The sequence below is a fragment of the Metopolophium dirhodum genome, chromosome 8 (assembly GCF_019925205.1).
Source record: "Metopolophium dirhodum isolate CAU chromosome 8, ASM1992520v1, whole genome shotgun sequence".
Lineage (NCBI taxonomy): Eukaryota > Metazoa > Arthropoda > Insecta > Hemiptera > Aphididae > Metopolophium > Metopolophium dirhodum.
In genome coordinates this window covers 12,636,863-12,661,791 of record NC_083567.1, presented here as the reverse complement: position 1 = coordinate 12,661,791, position 24,929 = coordinate 12,636,863, and the positions used below count along the sequence as shown (strand labels likewise).

At 27.3% G+C, this 24,929-nt stretch overlaps 1 protein-coding gene across 3 annotated transcripts in view; it reads left to right on the top strand.

Annotated features, from left to right (window-relative positions):
* Nucleotides 1-24,929, top strand: part of LOC132950807 (uncharacterized) — a 321,853-nt gene that overhangs the window by 36,439 nt on the left and 260,485 nt on the right. For all 3 annotated transcript variants that reach the window (XM_061022381.1, XM_061022382.1, XM_061022380.1), the window contains exon 2: nucleotides 9,793-9,849. The gene's annotated coding sequence lies outside the window, so the exon portion shown is untranslated. The remainder of the gene's footprint in view (nucleotides 1-9,792; nucleotides 9,850-24,929) is intronic.

Below are 24,929 nucleotides of genomic sequence, written 5' to 3'. Positions count from 1 at the left end.
GCCTACGAACTGTAAATGTTTTATGTTCTCGGTGTCTTGAATAATTTAATTTACGTGTTTATGAATGCAAAGGTCATACCATTGTTTAATTTAGGTATATGTTGGTATATATATTATTTTATGTATGATTATTGAAACATGAATTACATATTTCTAGAAACTCCTAGTACCTACCTATACTTATAGCAAATACAGCGTTTAAGTTTACAGTTGTATTTGTTTATAACATATATTTTTTTTTTTTATATCTATTCGTCAATTATTGATTTCTCCTTGGAATTTAATATAGCCATATAAGTATTATGTTTAAAACGAAATGCAACCGCAGTTTAAAGGGGGTATTAAACGCCTTTCCTGAGTAACAATAAGAACCGTAATTGATTGGGTCAGTACCATGAGAGTTAAGCTCCTAATGTCAAGTTCAGTTTTTAAGTTTTATAGGCAGGTACATTGTTTTGACATACTACGATGAGATATCACGGTTTAACTGAGTTATGTACATTATTGCTTGAAATCAAGACGAAAATGTTTGATTTAAATTTAAATTTTTCTTGTCGATGTACTTGTTTTCTTCTGATTTAAATTTAAAATAATATTATATTGATTTCATAATTTTATGATTTTCATGCACAATATCGATTTATTTATTTTATGGTTTATAATTACATTTTGAACATCATTTTAATTTTTTTCAATTTAAAATATCAATTTTACATTTTTACGATTTAAATTTTGATTTCTAATTACCATTTGAGAAACCTGTTGTCCTTTCATATTCATCATTACGTGTGGCTGTTAAACGGGCTATATAAAATTAAATATTTATAGTAATTACTTTTACCTATAGATAAAAAATATTATATAGACCTATTAGCTATTTTTTAATTTAAAATATCAATTATTTTTTTTAAAATTTTAAATAGACTTGTATACAAAAATTAAAAATTATAAAAAAATTATTATTTTGGTATAAATTATTGATTTTAGAGTATACAATTTAAATTTTGACTATCATTTTTGATATTAATTTTGATTTCTTATAGATTAATTTTCATGATTTTTATGGATATTTAAAATCGATTTCAAGCCCCGAATTATGTAAAATATATTGGTGTTCTGTATAGAACACGGTACAACTTAATTAAAAATATTGTTCATTCATGATAGTAAACAATTTATTATCTGCAGAGTATCAGTGTATCTTATTTGGTTACCTCAGTACGGTGTGAAATATTTTTTATTTGGTTAGGTTAACATTTGATAGATATTCAATTTCGATCATGTTTATAATTTGTTCAGTTGTGTTTACAAAATTAATTATTGATTAAATATTAAAACAAAACGTTTCCAATACGCAAATATTGTTTACTATTGAAGTGGAAAATTAATTTATCCGTTTTAAAGCAAAATAAGCTATAGTTGGTATTATTACTGGTCAAAAACGGTTTCATTTACTGTTGTCAATTATTACAAACAATACAACTACATCGAATTTGTTTTAATGTAAAACTATAATTATAATACAACCTAGTTTCCACATTCTTGTATCGGACAAGAATAATTCATCTTGTCAAATATAATAAATGTAATAATACATAAAAATGCAGATTTTAAAGTACTGTTTCACCAAAAGGAAGTGTCCTGAATGTAAAAAGTAAGGACTTTGGAAATATTTGTATAATTTCCTTCTTTCAGAAGTTTAAAATATAAATATATTATGTACATTTTTATCCAACAGCTTGTATATTTTACATTTTTAAATGCATTATATATAAAAGATTTTTAATATAATTGAGTAATATAGGACGAACATTTCAAACCATAGTTTGAACGAGTTGTTATTTGAATCTGTTTTCAAACAATACCCAGGTATGTGGTACAAATACGCGCTCAAATATTTTAGAATTCTAAGGTACACAGATGGATACTATTTTTCTGTTACTATTGCGCAGTTTCCATCGCTGCTCAATTATATGTACATAATTAAATATACATCACGACAATGCTAAATTACGTCATAATAATTCACGAGCTTAACGCTTCGAATATCTGTTATTTCATGATAACCAGATTATCAGACGTATAAGTCAATTCAAAATGATTTAATAATAATATGTTGTTCCGCATATGGATTATGGAATAAATATTGTTTAAGAAATAGCTTAAACAATACAATTACGTTTATATACCTCTATGTTAGATAATAGATAAAAATATATGGACAATTTTAAATCTATGCTTGATTTTTAAATAAATAAATGTATATATTCACTGTCCAGAATTACTTGCCACAATAAACTTTCTTGTTTCTAGTTGGACACTTGTACGACCAGAAAATGAATTACTGTTCACATGTACTTTCCGGCGTTCAAGTTATGGTCGAAATGCTCCTATAAATAGACTGATGCAGCTATAAAATAATTTTATCATACATTTGTTTTCTGATACCTCTTTAATTAAATTTTTTTTTGATAATTGGGTTTGGACATTTTTTACAGTAATTCTAGATAATAATAATTATTTAATAGGCAATTAAAATGTATTTATTTTTAGTACGAAAAAAAAATTTATTTTTTACACAATTGAAAACATATATAAAGATAACTAGTTATTCTATATACCTGGTTTTTTAATAAAAACTAAGAATCTTATTTTTTATTCTCCACTAGGGTACTTTTTTAAGTGAATAAAAACCATCCGTGAACATTTGAATGTAACAAAATAAAACACGTATATCGTGAACACGTGAATTAATAATTGCTAAAATACGTAAACACGTATCGGAATAATTTTCACGTGAATAACGAATTCTCGTTGTCACGTGAATAATAATTTTAATGGGTATCAACTGAAAATTTATATTATTTATAAAAAATAAAACGATTTAAGATAGTCTAAGACTATCAAGACTATAAATATTTATTAATTTCACAAAAACAAATAATTTTAAACTAACTATCTCTATGTAAAAGATGGTCAGTTTCTGCATCAAATAAACTTGTTTAAAGTATAGTATTTTTATTCTGTCGTATTTTATATTTTTGATATGATCAAAACCATAATATCTTTAACTATTATAAACTTACTTACTCTTTAACTACTTATAAAAATAGAAAACTAAATGATTGTAACGTGAATATACAAAATGACAGGTGTACGTGAATAATGAATACAATAATTCACACGATTTATAGACAAGATACACGTGAATAATATTGTAAATTCACCGACAGCTTTAAGCAACGGGTCATATAAATTTAACTTCAATTTCACGCAAATCACATGAAAGCATATGTACACGTCAAATAAGGAGCCCAATACCTCCTCGAGATACCTATTTTAGTAATAGCACTTTGTATTTTCCATTTTTAACTATAGTTACTGAGTACCTACCTATGTAGACTAATTCAAAACTCCAAGAACACTTAATGAAGATGCATAGTACAACATTTAAGTTTTCTAATAAAACCTGGATACCAAAAAATATCCTCAAATTTTCAAGTCACATGAAATACAAGAAAATATATGCCGTGTACTTGAGTTTGAATATAACTTTTATACATTTTTAAATTGTTTTTATTTTTTGTATAAAATGTAATTCACGTTAAAATAAAACTTTCAAGTAGAAATAAAAACGAAAAGCGGATTCAATTGTTTTTATATCTGAATAGTAAATTCAAATTTACATGAATTCAAAGAAGAGAATATTTCGTACAATTTGTACAAATCAAGTAAAAATTGTTCTTATTTTGTGATTATATTCATTACCTATACAATAATTAAATTAGCAGATCTACTCCATGACATACTATAAGACCCAGCATAGAGATTACTCTGGAGAACCTCCACAAAATTATACGTTTATTATAAAGAATCATAGGTACCTATGAATTAATAATTACCTTTAACGCTGAAGAAATTCTAATTTACTAAATAATTATTATATAACTTTAGCTATAGTTAAAATAGAATACCTTAAACAGTATAATAAAAATAATAGAAAAAAAGAAAAAAGAAATGTAGCTAATCTAGTTACAGGAAAAATAAAAATTGTTAACATCGAAATTATAAAATGCAAGTATTTAAAATCTGTATAATTATAATTATCATTTTTGTCTAACCTCAGACTCCAATAAAAACATGTATTAAAAATACATATTTTTTAAAAATGTTCTTCAAGGACACTGATATAATGTACTATACGTCTGTACATATTATATGAATATATGATACTATATAATATGCATGTAAATAGTATTATGTTTAGTGAACAATTTGGACGTTTTATTGTTTCAAAAACTTTCAATTGGATAGCCAATCAAAGATATTTCCAACTAAAACAAATTACGTGCCTAGGTTAATAATACATGCAAGTTTACCTTAAATTTGTAACTACAAATAGGTAGGTACATAATATTTAACTTGTTTAAATATTTTATATAAATTAAAACATTAATTATATTTTATAAAATACAAATTTATGTATGTCCTCTTCGTTAATGTTTCACGATTAAGTTTCACCTTACAAGAATTTGAGTCACGGAATATACATTTTTTATCTTTTCATACCCACCACATTGCACCCCATTAAACATGATTCATCCTGTGCTCGTGTGATATTTCAACGCAGTAAGTAAAGTTAATTCATTTCTCGCCTTTTGTATTTTCTTATTAACATTTTACCTCGGAAATTAATCAAAGCTATCTTGACGATAATTGCAAGTATGCAGATTGGTCATCGCGTGTGTGTTAAACATTATATTTAACGTGTTTAAAAAGTCGACATCATGCATTTTCATAAATGCTCACCGTTCATAAATTTAGATAGGTTAATACTAAATGTGCATGTTTATGTTTACCTTAAAAAATTGTAAATACAAATTAAGGTATATATTTAACACTTATTTATATAATACAAATTTATATAAATTAAAATATTAATTATATTTACAAGTTATTATAATAGTAAAATAGGCTGTAACTGACTACTGTGAATGTATGGAAAAATTATAAATAGCATATTATTACATTATTCATCTGAAAAGTTGATACAAGTTGAAGTAGGTACCCGATGCCTATATATTGTTATAGCTGACCGGCTCTTTTTCTCTTTTTTTCTCTTTTAGTAGAATTCACAACGATAAATTACTTTTGTAGTAATTTTGATTTGAAATCGATGACCTAGTTTCTGAAATTTGAATTGTAAATACAATTCAAAGTCAAACTTAACCATCATAATTGTTTTATCGATATACATATTCTAGTTAGATCATTTCCAGGACATAACATTTTGTTTATAAATGTATTGCTTATATATTAGCAACAGTTCACAAAGTACCAAATATTGAATAATAAATATAACGTATACGCTCAATCGATTTAATTTACAAAAAATAATAATTTGTACTAATAGTTATGGCTTATGAGTAAGTTAAAAATGTATAAAAGAAATAAAATAAAATATTCACGTTTGTTATAGTGCTGAATTAGTATTGAAATAGTATATTCAAGTATAAAAAGGATAAGCACGTACGTAGCAATTACTGTAATTTTATGAGCACTATTTCAATGTTTTACAATATAATTATTTCATATTATAGAATAGGTACCTATTGTTTTTTTTGCACTATATAATTGCAGTAAATAGTGATTTACGAATGTGCAAAGAACATATGGCATTAACGTCACCACGAACAACATAAAAACCCCATTATAATGGTATTTTCTTTTATTAACACACGTTTCATGAAAAAAAACTTGATTTTAATTTTGAAAGAAATGGCGCCAATATTCTATCAGGTTTATTAGTAATTATATGCTTTTCTTTATTATTATTAACTACCCTTATATTCATTAGTTTATTGCCTTGGTTTCGTTCAGGCGTCTTTTCTATTTCCAGAACGTTCAAAATTAATGGTCCTTAATGAAAATAATTCGACATTGTTAAAAGAGGCGTTTTTCATTCGGCCCCAAATCGATTACAGTAAAAATAACTATTATACGCCATTGAAACCGATATTGTTTATGTTCACCTGCTGGTCCTAATGAATTATTTTGATTTAATATATTAATGCATACTTCAGCTGGGTGGGTAACGATGTATCGATTGTTGCGTATACTAAAGTATACAATCAATATTCACTAAAATATGGTAGTATAATAATTATTATAAATTATAATATATTGTAGATACAACAATGTTAATTTTTCTGAAAAAAAATTTTATTTTTTCTACATAATTGATCAAAATTTTTCATTAGGTGAATAACTGAAAATTTATGTTACAATGTAAATTGTATTTGAATTATAATTTACTTAACTACTGAAATATCTATATAATAATACGAATGACGAATATAATATAACTATAAAATATCAACTATTATAGGTACCTACCATATTATATATATAGGTAATATCAATAATTATCTTTATATTTTGTTTACTGACTCGAAATATTAAATTATACAATTTCTGTAGGTTCTGATCACGGATTAATATATTAATCCATGGTTCTGATCAAATTTAACATTTTTAATTCCACATACAATACACCTAATATAATCATATCGATAATCGATGTCATATCAATATAATATTCAAACACAAGTGATAATATTATCAAAAAGTAAAAAAGTTATTATGACAAATAATATTTGATTTTATGATAATTTTTTTTTAATACTAATTGAGTCTTATGATGATTGCATTTATTCGACTTATTGGTCGAAACGAGTTTAAAAACTAACAATATTATATATAGACATTTTAAATTCATTTTATTTTAAGATTTGGTATATAAGTTGCCCCATCATTTTCAGAATTTGTAAACATTCATTTTAACTTTAATAGCAATTTTTAGTTAAGTGGGGAAACATTACGTAGGCCTCCCTTGTTCTATGGTTTTCTCTAAGCCTTCACCAACATTCCTAAAATAATAGTGCACATAAAGTAAAAGTGGCAGCGAAAAACTTTAAAAAGCTTTACTGGTGAAAATAGAATCAAAATAAATTGTCAAGTCCACCTCTAACAATAGCCAACAAAATGCTTGTGAATAAGTTCAAAATATTCGCATGAGTTGAGAATCAATCGGACCAAGTCCAGGGTCAAAGTGAATACTTATACTTCAATACTTCATGGAATAAATACGCATAATGCCTATTGATGTATCTACTATCTTGTATTTGATATTTAATAATTATAACACGCTTTAATACGATTTGAAATAAATAAATTGTTAAAATTAAAAACGTACGTTAGTATAACACGAATGAAACATATTATTATTTTTCTTTTTAATAAGTAAATAGAAAATCACACTATTAATGAAATAATTTAATATTATGAAATGGTCAAAAACAAATTAATTTTGATCGTAATTCGTATAAGTTTCAAGAAAACAACCACTAAACGTTTTCTGTTTTTCAAAACCAAATGAACATGAACTTTGCGGGCTGCATACCCCCCCCCCCCCCCCCCCCCGGGAGGGAGGTGCAACAAATCGTGTCGCTTCGGGTAGAGCGCAGGCATGGAATTGTGTGGTTTTAAGCGGCAGCAGGTGGGAGTAGAGGTAAAGGTACCATACCCACCAAGTTATAAAATCGTTGTCGCCATCTTAGGTGGATGGTCCGGTGGGAATGGCGATGAAAATTATGTATACACACAGGTGTGTGTGTGTGTGTGAGTGTATAGGGACGCAAAGGTGAAAGCAAAGCCATAAACAACATTTCTTCGGTGTGAAACTTTAGAATTGTTCGTCGTGTGTGAGCGTGTACATGTGCATGTGTATGTGTGTATGTGTGTATTGTGTGTGTGTGTGTGTGTGTGTGTGTGTGTGTGTGTGTGTGTGTGTGTGTGAGTGTGAGAGAGAGAGAGAAAGAGAGTAAGAGAAGGAGGGCGAGTAGATATTGCAAAGGTATATTATTATCCAATCGAGAGAAGCGGTGGTAGCTGTCGTAGAAGAAGAAGAAGAAGAAGAAGAAGAAATAGTAGAAGAGAAGAAAAAGAGCAGAGAACACCCTGTACACCACCACCCCCTAGGTACTCGTGTGATTTACAACCCGTGGTTGCTCCGTTGGCATTAACAAATAAAACGCGCCGGTCTTTGGGACCTGTGTTCTGGTAGCAAAGAGGGTTCAATCGTTGTTTATCACCCGCTAATGAATTCGGTCTTAACTGTTTGAATGTAAATTATAATAATTAACGGAAATTATAATCTTCATTTAGTTTGGAATATAAAACTTGATTTTAGTGAATACACTACACTATTTATATAATATGTATATTATAAAATAAAACAAACGTTGTAAGTAGTTTATAAATAATTATACAAGTTTCAAAATATTTGTTTAGAAATCTCAAGAATTTAAAATATGATAAAAATAATACATTTTAGAGAAAAATAAAATTTAAAAATGTCCACAATAGTCAATAATAAGTAATAGCACTATACTAATAATAATATGCAAGGGTAAAGGGTCACAAAGTATCATAATGACCAACATCATACTAAAATACTGCCCGCCTTTGGTGCGTTACAAGTTCAATAGCAAAATGCTTTGTGGTACAATGAACAATAAAAGGTTCATTTACCCGTTTGTTATTATATTTGATATTTGTACAATTAGACATATTGATTTTTTTTTTTTTTGCTATACAACGTTTCGTTGTGCTATTCAGTATGGCTAAGATAATTGGGTACAAAATAATAACATATTATAGTATTATCATTGAGTATTATAGATATTATCTATACTCAATGGTATTATACATAATACACGTCCACGCTTAATATTATTAGTATACATTTATCAGTTGTACATTTTTTTTATATTTAGTATGACAATATGAGTTTTAATTTTAAATTCCATTCAAAAAATTATAAGACATACCTACTCAGCTATATTCACTTTATCGATATTATTACCAAGTGCCTAAGATAAATAAATTATTAATACGAAATCCGTTCCTCATTTCTCCGATCATTTATTATTGATTAAAACTAAATAATTTTTATATTTTAAAATTCAATTGTTATTTGATTTCTAACTTTCAACACTTCAAAAATTGTTTATTAAAACTAAATAATTAACCAAATAACTTCACCTTACATATTTTATGCGTGCATTTTTTTTATCAGTTCTTGAATATTCTGTTCGATGTTTTTAAACAGAGCCCACTGAAAATTATATGATTTTGATATATTTGTATCTGTTTAATTTGTCCATTACGTATATATTGTATTCATAACTCAAAAGTAGTTATACACTAAAAATTAATATAATTTCGTATAAATACCATTATTTAGGATAAATTAAAATACATAGTTATTACAAATATGATTAATTTAAAATGTTTAAAATGTTGTTGAAAAAATGTCATCAGCATGTTATAATAAATAACAATAATGGTTATTATACAATACGGTCAAATAAGTTTAAGTAAAGAAAGTTTATCGACGTCCGCCATCCTTTTCATAGTTTCCTTGTAACTCGCGTTGATTTACGTTTTTGTAAATCTAAAAATAATTAAAGCCCGCTTTAACTAGTCAATGTTTGTAAAGGCTTTTGTAATTAAATTATCACATTGCTTTGAGTTAATAATATTATACATAGTAAAGTGTGTAACATAAATTTAATTTTAAAGCATGATTTATGTAACTATACAATGATTATTAAAATAAAATTAACTTTGATGATTTATTAATTAAAAACAAAATATTTTCACATTTGGATGTATAGGATATTACTGTTTTTTCATTATTTGTATATGTATTTATTTATATGTTTTTAGACTGAATATCCAGACATTTTGAAATCAAAAGGGAGGTTAATTCCGAATTGCAGACCGGTAAGTTCTTATCATTTTTAATAATAACACAACATTATATTATTATGATTATAAATACAAATTGTTATTAAATTCACCTGTAATGGTGTAGTAAAATTATGGTTTGTAATATATTTTAAACAATACACTCTAGATCAGTTCTTAAGAATGTATGTTGTGTTTGACATATTCGTTCTTCGTAGAAATTCATTTTCAATCAACAAAATCCATTAACCTTCTATCAAATTTAGAGGTATATTATGCGTATTATCTGTGTTCCCTAGAAAAATTTTTTTTCTATTTTAATTTTTAAGCAAGCCATGAGCTTTTTTAAATTTTAATATTTTACGTACTCTTAATTCGCTTTCAACTAATTAAAATTAAAAAAAAAAAATTAGGAAAGAAAACAAATGATGTTTTTACTAATAATTAATTATAGGTGAGATTACTGTAAAATAAAAACTAAAAATACAAAATGGATTCTGCTGAACGAAAATATTGTTATATTATCTCAACCGATTGTCTGACGGATATGTTAAAATCATATATGATTAAAAAAAATATATTTCCATATAAACATTAATATAGAAATCATATCAAAATATGCCTAAGCTTAGATCAAAACATCTGGATAATTATCGTTTCAAATGATAAATAAATAGTTTAACGATAAGTAATGAAACATCGATAAATATTTACAATTTTAAAATATGTTGACGAAAATATTTATTTTTTTAAATTTAAATTAGATATGTTTTTTACAACGCTGTTATGTAAATATTCACATAATTCACTGTGAAAAAAAATTTTTCTATCGATAACATAGTTTTAGTAACACAAGTTATAACTAACATAATCCAAGCGTTTATGTGACGGAATTTTATATTTTTATTATTTGCATAATTATATTCCTTTCGTGAACATCATAGTCAAAAATTACATTAAGTACTGTTTTTTTTTTGCATGGAATATTTTTCATTTAAAAAATGACTGGTAATTGTTATTTACAAGCAAGTCCAAACAATGATTATGAAAAGATTATTTATTTTAAGAAGCTACAAACTACAATAGCAGCTAATTAACTAATGTATTTATTTGTTATTAGCATGCGTTTTATTAGTCGTATCATAGGATGTACTATACTTTTGGAAATGAGTGTAACTAAAAACATATTATACATTGGAAACAACCATCTGATTTGAAAACATGTTATATTATATCGTTAAATTTACTATAAATTTTAAACCTTTTTTTTTACTGAATACAAATACTGTGTTCTGTATTCTAATAACTTATGAGAGTCCGTGTCGTTAACAACAATTTTATTTTATTTTATATTTATACGTAAAAGTACATAAAACATAATCTCGTGTCAAATCATAGATTTCTAGTTATAGGTATTCCCAATGTTTATTCAACGAATTTATACAGTGAACATTGTTGAATATCTAAATCATAACTAATGTTGGCCAGACGACTTATCCATAACAAATATGAACACAACAACAACAACAATAATAATAATAATAGTAGTTTTAATATTGTAAAGAATATATAATAATATATATATGAATTATTATCGCACGAACGTCTGACCATCGCATCGGTACGTGCTGCAGGTTATAGTCACAAACTTTTGTCTTAAACACGGATAACCGACGCACATACACGATACGTGAAAACCTTATCATCTGTAGTAATATGTCCGATACGTCTGTAACTTGTTTTGTAACGGATGTGCGTATACACACGCTGCGTTTACCTATCGCATATGTGTATTGTACACGCGTGTGTGGGAGAACACTCCTTGCTACAGGGATCATCGATAATTGACATGAACAAAACGTCGGTGTTCGGACGGTTGAGGATTTTATTTGTTGTTTTTCCTGGGGATTTGCCAAACCTGACCTGAAAACACGCAGCCATTAGTTCTGGAAACAAATATCGCTCAGCCATCGGGCGCCGCTTGTGTGTGTGTGTGTGTGTGTGTGTGTGTGTGTGTGTGTGTGTGTGTGTGTGTGAGTGTGTGTGTGTGTGTGTGTGTGCGCGTGTGTGTGTGCGTGTGTGTGTGCTCGCGCGCGCGTGTGTTACAGACGTATCGATATCATTATATACACACACGTAACGCATATCGGTGAACATAATTGTTTTACATACGCAGAGAGTCTAAAACATTTCGACGTGCCCACCGCCCATTTAAGGTAGGAGGAAGCAGTCTCTAATTTTTTTCCACCGTCTCATTTTAATATAAGGTATAATTCCTACTCTATGAACATTCTACGTTGACCTATTGCAGTAATAACTAAAATAGAAAATATTATATTATGTCGATGTATTAATTAAAAAAATAAAAATAAATTTGTTTTGTTTAATTATACACTTGCCTAGTAAACAATATCCATATTATTAATTGATGTAGGTACGTAAATTTTTTTTGAAAAGTTTGAATCCCCAAGATATTGTATTTACTATTTAGATGTATTTCCACCATAGGAGTAATAAAATGTCTATGGAATTTTTAATAGTAGGTACCTATATGCACAATATTATATTTCGCAATACTCGTTCAAAATACATTAAATGGAAAAAATATTATGTTAGTCTCGTAAAAGTAAAAAAAAAACTGATGACAAAAATGAAAATATTAAACTAGATTATACTAAACGTTTTATCAAAAGATAAAATAAAAATATAAGAAATAAACTATTAGTCATATTATATTATATATAGTCTCCTGCAATCGTAATATTACTTTATTCCATGTTACAACTTACAAGTATTATAGATATATTTAGCATGTAATGCTAACGATAGTGAATCACACCATATACTTTGAACAAGGAAATACAAATTAAAAAAAAGTATAAAAGCCTGAACTGTATTTACTAGTTGTAGGCAACAGTCGAATTCCAAACAGTTTGCGTACAATTTGTACAAATCAAATACAAAATTCACAAATGACAACGTGGTTTGAAAACAAGAATAACAAAAAACCGAAGTTATAGCAAACTCACTACCTACAACTGGACATCCACAAAAAGGGTTGTAAAATTGAATTACGGAATACGAATAGAACACATAACAGCCGGTCGAAAAAACAAAAGCATGACGCTGTAGACTGTAGAGGAACGTGACCCAAGTACCTCTGCGACTTAAACATATTAATCGCCTAACTTGACTTAACGTCGGCGCTGAAAATACACACTTTACATATTTAAATATTTGTTGAACAATAATAATGGCAAACTCTTCAAAACATGCTGTAGAGCCACGTTCATAATATGCGTATATTAGTATATATTATTATGTATCCGGTTGCGGAATGTACAGACGTACAGTGATAAGGTAAAGAAAATATTATTTTTTTCTCAGGCCAAAGCTCGATGTTCAACCAATTTTCGTTCTAAAAACATCGAACTACACTAAAACAAATTTATTATTCACGAATTTTGTATCAGTAAAAATACTATTGTATATTTTAGTAAATTAAATTATTATTATTATTTATTTTAACAATACCATATTAAATAATGTAATACAAACAACCAATCAACCTGTAAATTATTATGATACGCTCAAGGTTCACTTGGAATTTCGTTCCCAAAGTCATCGTACACAACAAATACATAGGCCATAATTCTAATATCTAACTGTGGCCGTAACTGATAAGCTTCGTCGGTAGGCACCAGAAGCTGTTGATGACTGCTAACCACAGACAGCTGACTGACAACAAAAGAGGCCATCGGCTAACACGACATTTAAAATTTAAATATTTACCTATAACGAAGTACAAAACTGGAATACAATACTGAAAAAATAAAAATATAACATGTTTGAATGTATGCTATATTTACCAACATGAATAATACTTCAGAAATTGTATTTTAAAAACATTTTTGAGACGTTTAAAAACGCATAGTATGTTTTATGCACCACTTTTATGTGCATTTATAACTAAACATAATATATCACAATATATAATAGTGTTTAATGTAATCGATTTATTTTAAAGTAAATCGTAAATACGGAAACAAAAAAATATAGTGAATAAATGTGATGTGCTTTATTTTAAATGAAATAATGACAATTTTTTACTAATCCGAGTTTTACTCAGAACCATATTTTAGAAATGCAATAATACCTACATTTTTTTGTGGACATTGATAATGTAAACAGCTTTTAAATATTCAAACGTAATTTTTTTAATTAAAATAAAAATATTTCAAAAAAATATACCAACAAAGTGTATACTATTTTTACAACACAACAAATAAACGGTATTATTTTTTTTATTAGTATTCCAACTGTACCTACTCATCTTGCTCCCAATTAGAAATTCTAATTAACGCCGAGTATGATCAATGATGAATATTTTGTGAACATTAAATAAGAAATAAGATCCAGTATCAAATTAAATGTTCAATTATTACTAAATGTTTCAACGCAGGGTAATTAACAATAAATTTCAAACTTTTTCAAACAAGCTATGTGAATAATATCAGAGTAATATACATATTGGTTTTTATTTTTTTTTTTTTTAATGAGTTTTTTTGATTTTATCGAGTAAATAGTTTTGAAGTTGATGAAAATAAAATGTCTTGCAGTAAGCAGAAGGTTTTCATTTTGAACCATCGTAAAATTGTGCAGATTTTGAGCATATGGTAGGTAGTTAAGACGGGTCATTAATGGCATCATATATTTTCTGTATGAGATAATATGACTTTTCTCGTGTCAATTTATCATTAAATAGGGACCATATATAAGAACTTTGTCGGTTATGATTCAAGACGTCGTACATCCGCTATAACCTATATGGAATTTATGCTATGTACTTATCATGTCGATACTTTATTATAAAAGGATTTGGAACAATGCGAGTTTTAAAAATCATTTTATACCTACCTTGTGAATGGGGGCTCGAATTATTTCAAAGAGTTTTATTTTATCTTTTGTAATGTATTAAATACTGCATCAAAATGAAACTATATTCGTCGTTTTTAAATTAGTAGACTAATGCAGTTCACAATATTGTGGTTGCTCATTTTATCACGTGCAAAGTTTTTGCTTGTAATACATTATTATGAATAAAAATATTTAACAATGATCTATTATTTTACTCCGTCGTTTTTTTTTTTTTTTGTTACTAAACCAAGGTTTTCTTTAACGGCCTTCTGTTCTTAAAACTTAGTAACCACAACGCTAAATCGGGTCAACAAAAGGTGCCTACGCTCCGTGCAATTTAATCACATTGCGAGTAGACCAGTGCCTACCGTCCTATGTATAACGGTTCCGGCTCGAAAACGAGGTAATGGAAAAAAGTCATTCTAAATGTGTTCCTTCGTTACGCGCGGGTGTACGAATAAGTCTGCTGAGACTTAAAATTCCAATATTTTCATTGATCTCTGATCTACTTCACTTTTTCTTTTCGCACTCATATTTCTTAGTTCTTACATGACGTGCCGTCAATGTGAAATAATAATATTACATATTATATGGGTTGGGGTAGTATGTACAAGTACTGACTATTGAATAGTTTTATATTATTTGGTTGAAACTTTCTAGAATTTCCATAACTCCAATAATTCTCGTTTCATTTTTGCGCGTCGTTAAATTTTAATCCACTAAAATGTAAATAAAATAAATTATATAAAATATGTTAACAATAATATGATGAAACGCGATGCATTGATGCATATTAATATAATGCCAACATGCCTACCTATTTAATTTTATGATCAACATTATGTCCCATTTATTAGAATCAGTATACTCTGGAGTCTTTCCAAATATCTAAAATTCATTATATTCTGTGTCTATATATATATATATATGCGTGTGTGAGTGCAATTTAATTTTATGTGCGTTTTATCCAGCCATTGTTCAAATAAAAACTTAAAAATACTGGATATAGGTACTCATATGTTTTGATGAATAAAAATACAATTAGTTAATTAAACGTTGCGGGAATAATATTTTTAAGTGAAAATAAAAATCATATTGTATTATTCGAGTGAAATATGTAGACATGTAATTGATCTACATTAATGCGATGACTTAATATATTTTACAACTAATATTCAAATATCAATAACATAAAATATTTTGAAACAATTGAACAATATTATTAAAAGCCATTTTCAAAATAATTGTTTATATTATACAAGAATAATTAAAGCCTATAGGAATAGGTATAACCTACCTATTGCACAGCAGTATTACTTACCTAAAATATTTTCCATAAATAAGGTTTACAAACCCATTTTGTGTTGTTAGCTTTGATATCAAAAAAAAAAATGAAGGTATACCTCAAGAACATTATCTGTATACGTTCGTTTTTTAAGACACCTAATTTTTTTTTTTTTTTTTTATTAATCTCAAAAAAATAACGTCGACAACAAAGGCCATTAGTTACAAATAAGGATTGTTACATTAATTAAATACTAAATAATAAATATTTTTTTTTTTTTTATATAAGATTGAACAATTTGGTTTGTTTCATAAACTTTATTAAATCAAGGTTTTTTTCTTGATTGGGTCCGAGTGAAGAGTCTAGGTTGTAGGATATCTTATGTGTGGCCCGCTCTTCGTTGAACATTAAACAGTCTGCTATTATATGTTTGACGGTTAACAAGGTTCCGCAGGTTTGACATATGGGAGATTCCTCTCTTGCCATCAGGAAGCCGTGAGTCATTCTGGTGTGACCAGAACGGAGTCTATTGAGAACAGTATCTTCTTTACGGTTGATGTTAGGGTTTGTCCAACGATGTATGTCTCTTTTTATTTCGTTTAATTTGGTGTTTTGTAAGTTCCAAATTTATTGCCATTTATATTTTGTGCGCTCATTTATGATTTTTTTTGCGTCATCATATGACATTTTATTAATTAAGACGGTATCTTTGTTGTTGATGGCTGTTGAGGCGTGTTCGTCGGCTACTTCGTTACCTATTATTCCCGAGTGACCAGGTATCCACATGATGACTATGTTTTTACCTAGACCGGACGCTATGGTGAGGTTGTTCAGAATTTTGGATGCAATATCACCGGGATTGAAAGGGTTCTGCAGGCTTCTTATCGTGCTTAATGAATCGCTGAGAATGGACACCTAAATTGTTAAGCGAATTATAAGCATTTATAAATTAAAAATATTTATATGCTCATAAATTGCTTAAAAATGTAATCTATATATTATATAAAAATGAATGTTTGTCTGTGTGTTCTTTATGCATTCCTATACGGGTGGACTGATTTTGACGAAATTGTATGTGTGTTTGAGTGGTTCCCGGGATTTTTAAATTTACGATGGAAGTTTTTGTTTATAATTGATTGCTATTAGTTATTGGAGAAATAATTAGTAGAAATTAGTATTTATTTATTATTGGTTGCCATTGGTTAATCAAGCATGCATCAAATTGAAATTACAAATTTCACTCAAAAGAAGTTAAACAATCACAATTTTTTGAAAAGTTGTAATTTTTTACGGGCAACGGAGAGCGTGGGATCAGCTAGTTGTTCTATAAAAGCTATGTTCAAATAATATAGGTAAATAATGTTTTTACTTTTTACCTTAAAGTTTGTTAGGTACCAGGTCTAATACCTACTCTAATATAAAAACTAACAACATAAAATTGATTCTGATGAATGAAAATTTGTTTAATAGAACGTGTGGTGTGAAATATCCTATTAGTTTTATATAATATGTATTTTTTACCACTATTTATTGATTATTATCTAATTTAAAAATATATATATATATACATATTTTTATGTCAAAACGATATAGAAAATAGAAAATCGAATATTATCTATTACTCACTAATATAAAAACGAATACAAAATTCTTTAAGTTTCATAGGTACATATATTGTTATGAATAAACTAATTTTAAAAGTAGAAACTAATTTTAATTTTTCAATTATTTATTACAGATCCTGATTATATTCGAGTAAATAAATATTTTTGTTTTTTAATGTATTCAATATGCTGAGTTAGTTTGTAGCTTTAAATTATTTATGCGCTGTTTAGTGTTAATCTTGATATTTATTAAATTTGTTTAAAGAAATGGTTAAGAGCGAATTAAAATTAAAATTTGTATTCTTAGTTTAGTTTTAATATTTCTATGATAAGTATATAAAAAATATTATTGAAATAAGATCAAGTAAGACAATGTTGTGTTAAAATATTTATTGAATTGTAGGTATATACATTATTTTTGTTTTAGTGCAAATAATTTATAATACTTTGCAGTGAAAAAAAATCGTTAAAATACATAAATATGAACTTAAAGTTAAATAAGCTTTTAAAGCTATTGACGTAGTTATTTAAAAATGGAAAATACTAACACTTAAAACGTTGTGCCATAGGCATTATATATATAGAGTGAAGGAAAAAAAGAGTTTTGAGCGAGGACTCAAATTACCGTAAAAGTTCAAGAGAGGGCCAGTCGTTAAAATAATAATGTAAAAATTACAAAAAAAAGGACCGTATTAACACTAAATATTTGTTTTTCATTAGTAAATATTATTACACTCCCTGTAACGACGACGTTGGTTGTACGATGAGTGATTATTAAAACTGGATAATCGATTTAATAAACCTATAATCAATAACAATGACGTATTACATATTATAACGTTTTATAACTCTGTGTAATTTTTGTATAATAATATTATTGTATCGCAATACGTATTATTTCAGCGGCAGTTATTATGTTTTATAATACCTATTCTGAAAATTGCGAAACCATTTTGTTTTTTTGCGGAACAATCACAAACAAATACGTCTTTCCTCCCGGGTTGCGTTAACACGTCTGATCATAGTGACCCGAGTGACGTCCGGGGAGAGTTGGCGTGGCAGAGAAGTTTTTTTTTTCACGATTACGAGTGGTCCTGCAGCGGTGTCATCGTCCTGCGAATTATTGGGTCACGTCACACTGGACAGAGCCTTCGTCCTTTCACCACCCGTTGAAATTATATTACTAAGACTGGGAATATTGTCAAAAATCCACATTTTGGACGGTCATATTATTTTAATTGGTGCGAGGTTGACACAGTTATTCGATTTTAGTTATTATTTGAATTTAATTATCCGGAGACATTACACTGCCTTTCGTTGTGTACATACAAATATAAATAATATATATTATGACGTATTATATTATTATGTTTATTGTTATTTATATATTATAATATATACATACTGTCACATATCCGTGTTTATTAACATTTAGAATTAATGTTACGGTAGCTTTCCCGTGCTAGGCGGCGAAGATGACACACAAGATAAAAGTAATTCTGGTCTTATATCGTCTTTATAGTGTTTATGGTTGGAAACGTTACGGCAATGAAATGTGAGGTATGAAAAATTTCCAAACTCATTTTTTTCTCCGTATACCGTTATTACCGTGATTTTATAAAAAAATAACACGAATTATTATTATTTGATTTTTCTTATAAAACATAAAATATTAATAGTTATGAAAGTCACAGGTATAGGTATATATTATAATAATATATTATTACTTGCATTATTATTGCAGGGTCGTAAATCATGAGTAACAATTTTATATTAAATAGTTATAGTTTATGATTTATATAAAAGTTAAGAATATACACTATAAAGAATGTATGTATTAAAATATGATTAGCATTGTCTAAGTAACGTTAAATACCTCTGTAACTGTTGTAAAATGTTTATAAAAATTAAAATATCTGACTTTCAAAATATTTTTAATTACATCTGCTGTTATCAGCCGAAGATTGGTATGCGGTTTTATATTCTAAGTATAGTAAACTTCTTTTATATTGACACAGTATAAATCCGAAATGTGTGATGTTTTCATTGATAATAATATTGTAAAGTTGTTAAAGAATGAGTGTTGCCTTACAGTCTTTCCGACACTGGTAGGGCGTACTGTATGTCTATATTACGGACATTTAAACCATTTAAAAATTTAAATATTAATATATATAATAAATTATGTATAATAGGGTGATTCACCAAGCAAGCTCCCTATTTTAGAATAAATAATGAAATTATTCAAATTCTGATTTTTAGAGTTTTAAGTAACTAAACTTAAAGGCCATATTTTTAAATAATTAGATTTTTTTATGTAATTTATAACTGGGTTATCCTGTCATTAAAAACTTCTTTTTTTTACAAAATATGAGAACCACACATTTTTACTGTAAATTATTAATTATTAGCAGATTATTTTTAGAAAAATGTCGAATGCACCTAAATCTAATTTCGAAAATCGGACGAATAGTTAATCTAACTAATATCTGAATATTATTGCACTTTATATAAGTACAATAGTCCATGATAACAGTATTGGAAAATATTAAGGCTATGTTGTTTTGAAAATTATTTGGTTATTGATACCTATTAATCAATTATAATATAAAACATTTTTTTCAATTTTTAAATCAGTATAGTATTATAAGTATAATAAGTATAGTTGACCAAGTACCACATCTATTACATATTTTATATGATTCCATTATTCAGGATTTTTATCTTTTAAACATACATTTTAATAACGTAAAAACTACTCATTTCAATTTAAATTTACATAAATCAACATTTTTGAAAAAATAATCTACTAAATAGCTTAATATCTTAATAGCTTACAATAAAATAGGTGGTTCTCATATTTTGTAAAAACTCTTTCTACTGTATGACGTTAACTCGTCGCTCAGAAGGTCATGTATAATGAATGTGTTAAATTTGAATCCAATGATACATCATTTGATATACCATTGATACATCTTCTACGATGAAAAATGATTTTGAGCAGAGATAGTCTGTCGGCCTATATTTCTAGGCAGGGATATTTTATATTGTTAATTTATTTTTACATAGATATGTTTTTGGGTACAACTGTTTTTATTTCAAACTGATTTTTGCGAGGCTGAATTTTGTAACACTCTTTATTTCCAGGGAAACACAAATCAACAATAAAAACACAACATATTTAATTTAATTTAATTTCCAAAAAAAATGTGGCATGCTGATAGATATTCTTTCGCTACACTATACACAAAAACAAATTATCTACGATTCCTCAATAGTTTTCGTTAGAGAGGAAAAATATTTAGTAGCATGCTACTTATAATATATACGAACGAAATTTTCTAATAGTAATATGGTAGTTTGAATAAATTGTTGTTAAGAAAAAATTGTATAATATAATATTACGTAATAATAATAAAATTAAAACATTATTTATTTTAATAGTACGTACTATTGCTGTTATTAACCTAGAAGTCAATATCGACGTACCATTTGATGGTGTGGTTAAATTCATGGTATAAGTATCTAAAAATTAATATAAATATTTTGAAAATTGTATTAAATATAGGTAGTAAATAATGAAATAACGCAATTAAGAAAACTTAACGAAATCTCCATCGAGTAGGTAATGGTTTTTGAATCGCAACATAAATCAACTTTGTGTAAATATTCCCCTGTTTTCGAGTAATTATTCCAAATTATTATTAAGAAAATATGGGGTTTTTTCATATTTTACCCCTCTAAAGCACAAACTACATCCAATTTGATCCAATTAATAATAATTATTATTTTTGCTAATGTATAAAGTATTTTTCACATGAAAGTAAACACATGTGCAGAAAAAAAATTTGAATACATTATTTTTATCTTACCATGTTAAATGTATTTAAAATTGTGATTATTACAAAGAAGCTATTACCCCTCAAAGTTGGAGATTTGAGAACTTTTTCTACAAATAAAATTGTTTCAGACATAAAAAAATATAAAGAAGTAAACACACACGCATTATTAAAAAACAAAACATTTATCGCTCCACTTAGAATCTACACATAATTATTTGGCTTAACAATTGTTATTCTAATTATTTGTAAATATAGTACCTATAGGACTTTACTTAAAAATTCTGAAAATTAGTATTTAAATAAAGTATAAATTATTATTAATGTAAAAATGGGCATGAGAATGCGGTTAATCAACTATTGTGCAAGATAAATATTTATACGTCAATAAAACCAAAATATTAACTGTGGTGGTAAATTAAATTATTGATAGTAGGTATTTATTATACCATTCATATTATAGATCAGATGTGACCAAACGTAATAAATATATTATATATTATATTATAGTGTAATTAATAATTATGATATAATATATTAAGAATGTATTTTATATTACAACGACTATTCTAAATTAATCATTCACATTTTCAAATGATTATATTGTTTTATATAATTCAGTTTAAACTAATGATATTATGTTTGTCAAAAACAATAAATATTTTATTATAAATCTAAACTAACTTTGAGTAGTTCATCAACATTCAATCAACAGTTTCAGACATTTTTAACTTTTACAAATTATTAATAATTATATTATTTGCTTTAACACATATACAGACTATAGTATAATATAGCTATTATTGCCAATTATTTAACTTTATTATTGGCGATCCTCGTTCTTTAATGGTTGATTAAATTATAGTTATATGAAATATATAAGTTTATCATTTACGTAAATAACTAATTAATCTGTGAGGATATTTTATAAAAATAACTTTTTTAATATGGTATTAAAATTCAAATTCAAATCTCGTCATTTAAAATCTCTCGCTATTACTATAGGTACAGCGGCGGATCCAGAGTTAGGAAACTGTGGGTCAGGACATTTCAAGGGGCCACTTATTAAAACCAGATTAGAAATCTATACTTGTATACTATAGGTTTTGTATCTTATATTTGCATGTCTTACATATTTTGTTTCTTTAACGAAACGGCCAGATGTCTGTGATTGAAAATATTAAATACTTGTGATGCGCTTTTGAAAAGACTAGGAAAAAAATTGGTCTTGTTGATCGCACGTAAGTCTAAGTTTCAATATCTGACACACACCATATGGTAGGTATATTTAAACATTTTAATATATTGAAACTTTTGAACAATATAAACAATTAGTATCTAACATTTTCTAAAATGTTATACAACATAAGCATGATTGAACAACTAGGAATACAAAATAGGGATTTAGATAAAATAGAAATACGTATATGATAATCAACTCGTATAGGTACCACTTAGAATATCTTGAGCACTCTGGTATTTTTTGGTCTACATATTAATTTGTGTTTTATCAAAATATGGCCGGTCAACATAATACCATAACCGAAGTAGGTGCGTAAAATAATATTTTAAAAATAAAAAAGCGTAATTACAAAATATATATAATTGTTGCATACTTTTGCATCATTTTACATATTATACGAATGTACAGCAAGCAACTCAAAAACAGCACACGATTTATCGAATAAAGACAATTTTGTAATTATGTAGGTACCCACTTATTTATTTTCGTTATATCGCCACAATAATATCTTAACCTAATCGACGGGCTCTTAGGCTTTAACTCACATAATATTGTACACAAATTATATCGAGTTTTTGATAATATAATTTTAGGGGAAGACAACAAATTTACACTGTTGAAAACTTTTTCTAGATTTTTTTTTTAGATTTCCATCAATTACACTAACTATACATAGGTACCGATAAACACTACGTCAATTAATTCATATCCAACGGTAGTCGGTGACACTTATAATAGATATTATATAATTATAACAAACGTGACATAAAAATGTGTACCTCCTTATACATAGTATAAATATTGTATAATAACACTGATAAAAGAAATGGTTTTTTTATGATCATAATATTATATATAGGTATAGGTACCATTACGCAATACAATAATATAAGGTTCAACCTTTTCGACATGTTGACCTATGTGTTTCTATTTTAATAATAATATATTTTATATTCTCACTCGACGGGACGAGATAGGCGAGACAAATTTGAGTTGACTGTTAGATATTTTCTTTTTGACACAACGGAATTTAAATGTTACGATAGTTAGACCAAGTTCGGTTGACCTGGCAAAAAGTCACTAATTAATGTAAATACTCGGTGCGTTTTATGAAAACCGAGAAAATAATTGTTCTCAAAAAGTAAAAGAATTGTCTGTTTGTGCCCCCCTCCCCCCATCATGTACTTACGAGCGGAAATAATTTTTCTCCATGATAATATTTCACTACGGCGACTCGTGTGACGTATAAAATCCATAACTACCGAAAATCCAACCATGTAAACCATTATTATATTATGATTATTTTATGAATCCAAATAACGTGTATGTGACCACCACCACACCGGGAACAACTAAAATGAAAAACCGCCACTATAGTCCACGCAATTTGTTGTGCGCTGCTAATGCGATTATAATATTTAAAAAAAAAAAACGCTCACTTAATTAATAAAAGGGAAACCTACTCGATCGTGCAAACTATTGTGATGATAATAATATAATAATATAAAACCATTTATATTATATAAAAATATATGAATGCGGTTTATTTTTACTATGAATTAAGCAATTCGATGAGTACCTGCTTCTGCACAAGAATAAAAATATGTGCAAAACTTAATTTACAATCGAATCTTGATAACTCAAATTTCGAGGGGAATAAAAATAAATTCGACTTGTGTACCTAAGTTATATACCTACCTCAAACACAGCGTAAAAACACTTCAAGAGGGGTAAGAAATGAATATCACAGTTATCGAGACACTCGACTATGAGTGAATGAATACGACTAATATTGTTTTGGACAGTTTTCGGTTAGCGAACCTATTGTGGGGGGAGGGGGTGCTCAAAAAGGTATCAAAAACACGGTCAGACCACGTAGGTACAGATAATAATATTGTTATGTCAATATAATATGGATTAATAATGATAATTTATTATTTTATTTCATTAAAAATATAACCACGGAGAAAACGTCACGATAACACTATTACAGATGATTGTAACTACCTACCTATTAAAATATAATTTGGATTCGACTCGATGACAATTTCGAATTGGTTTAGAAACCATTGGGCGGCATGGACGATACACAACATACCTATATGAGACGTATACTCGGAGAAAATGACGAAGTGAAATTACAATGTTTTTGGATAAGCACAGGTGAAGGTCACACGAGAGGCACAACACTCGTAGATGAAAAAAAAACTGTGCGTGTAACGAGTACG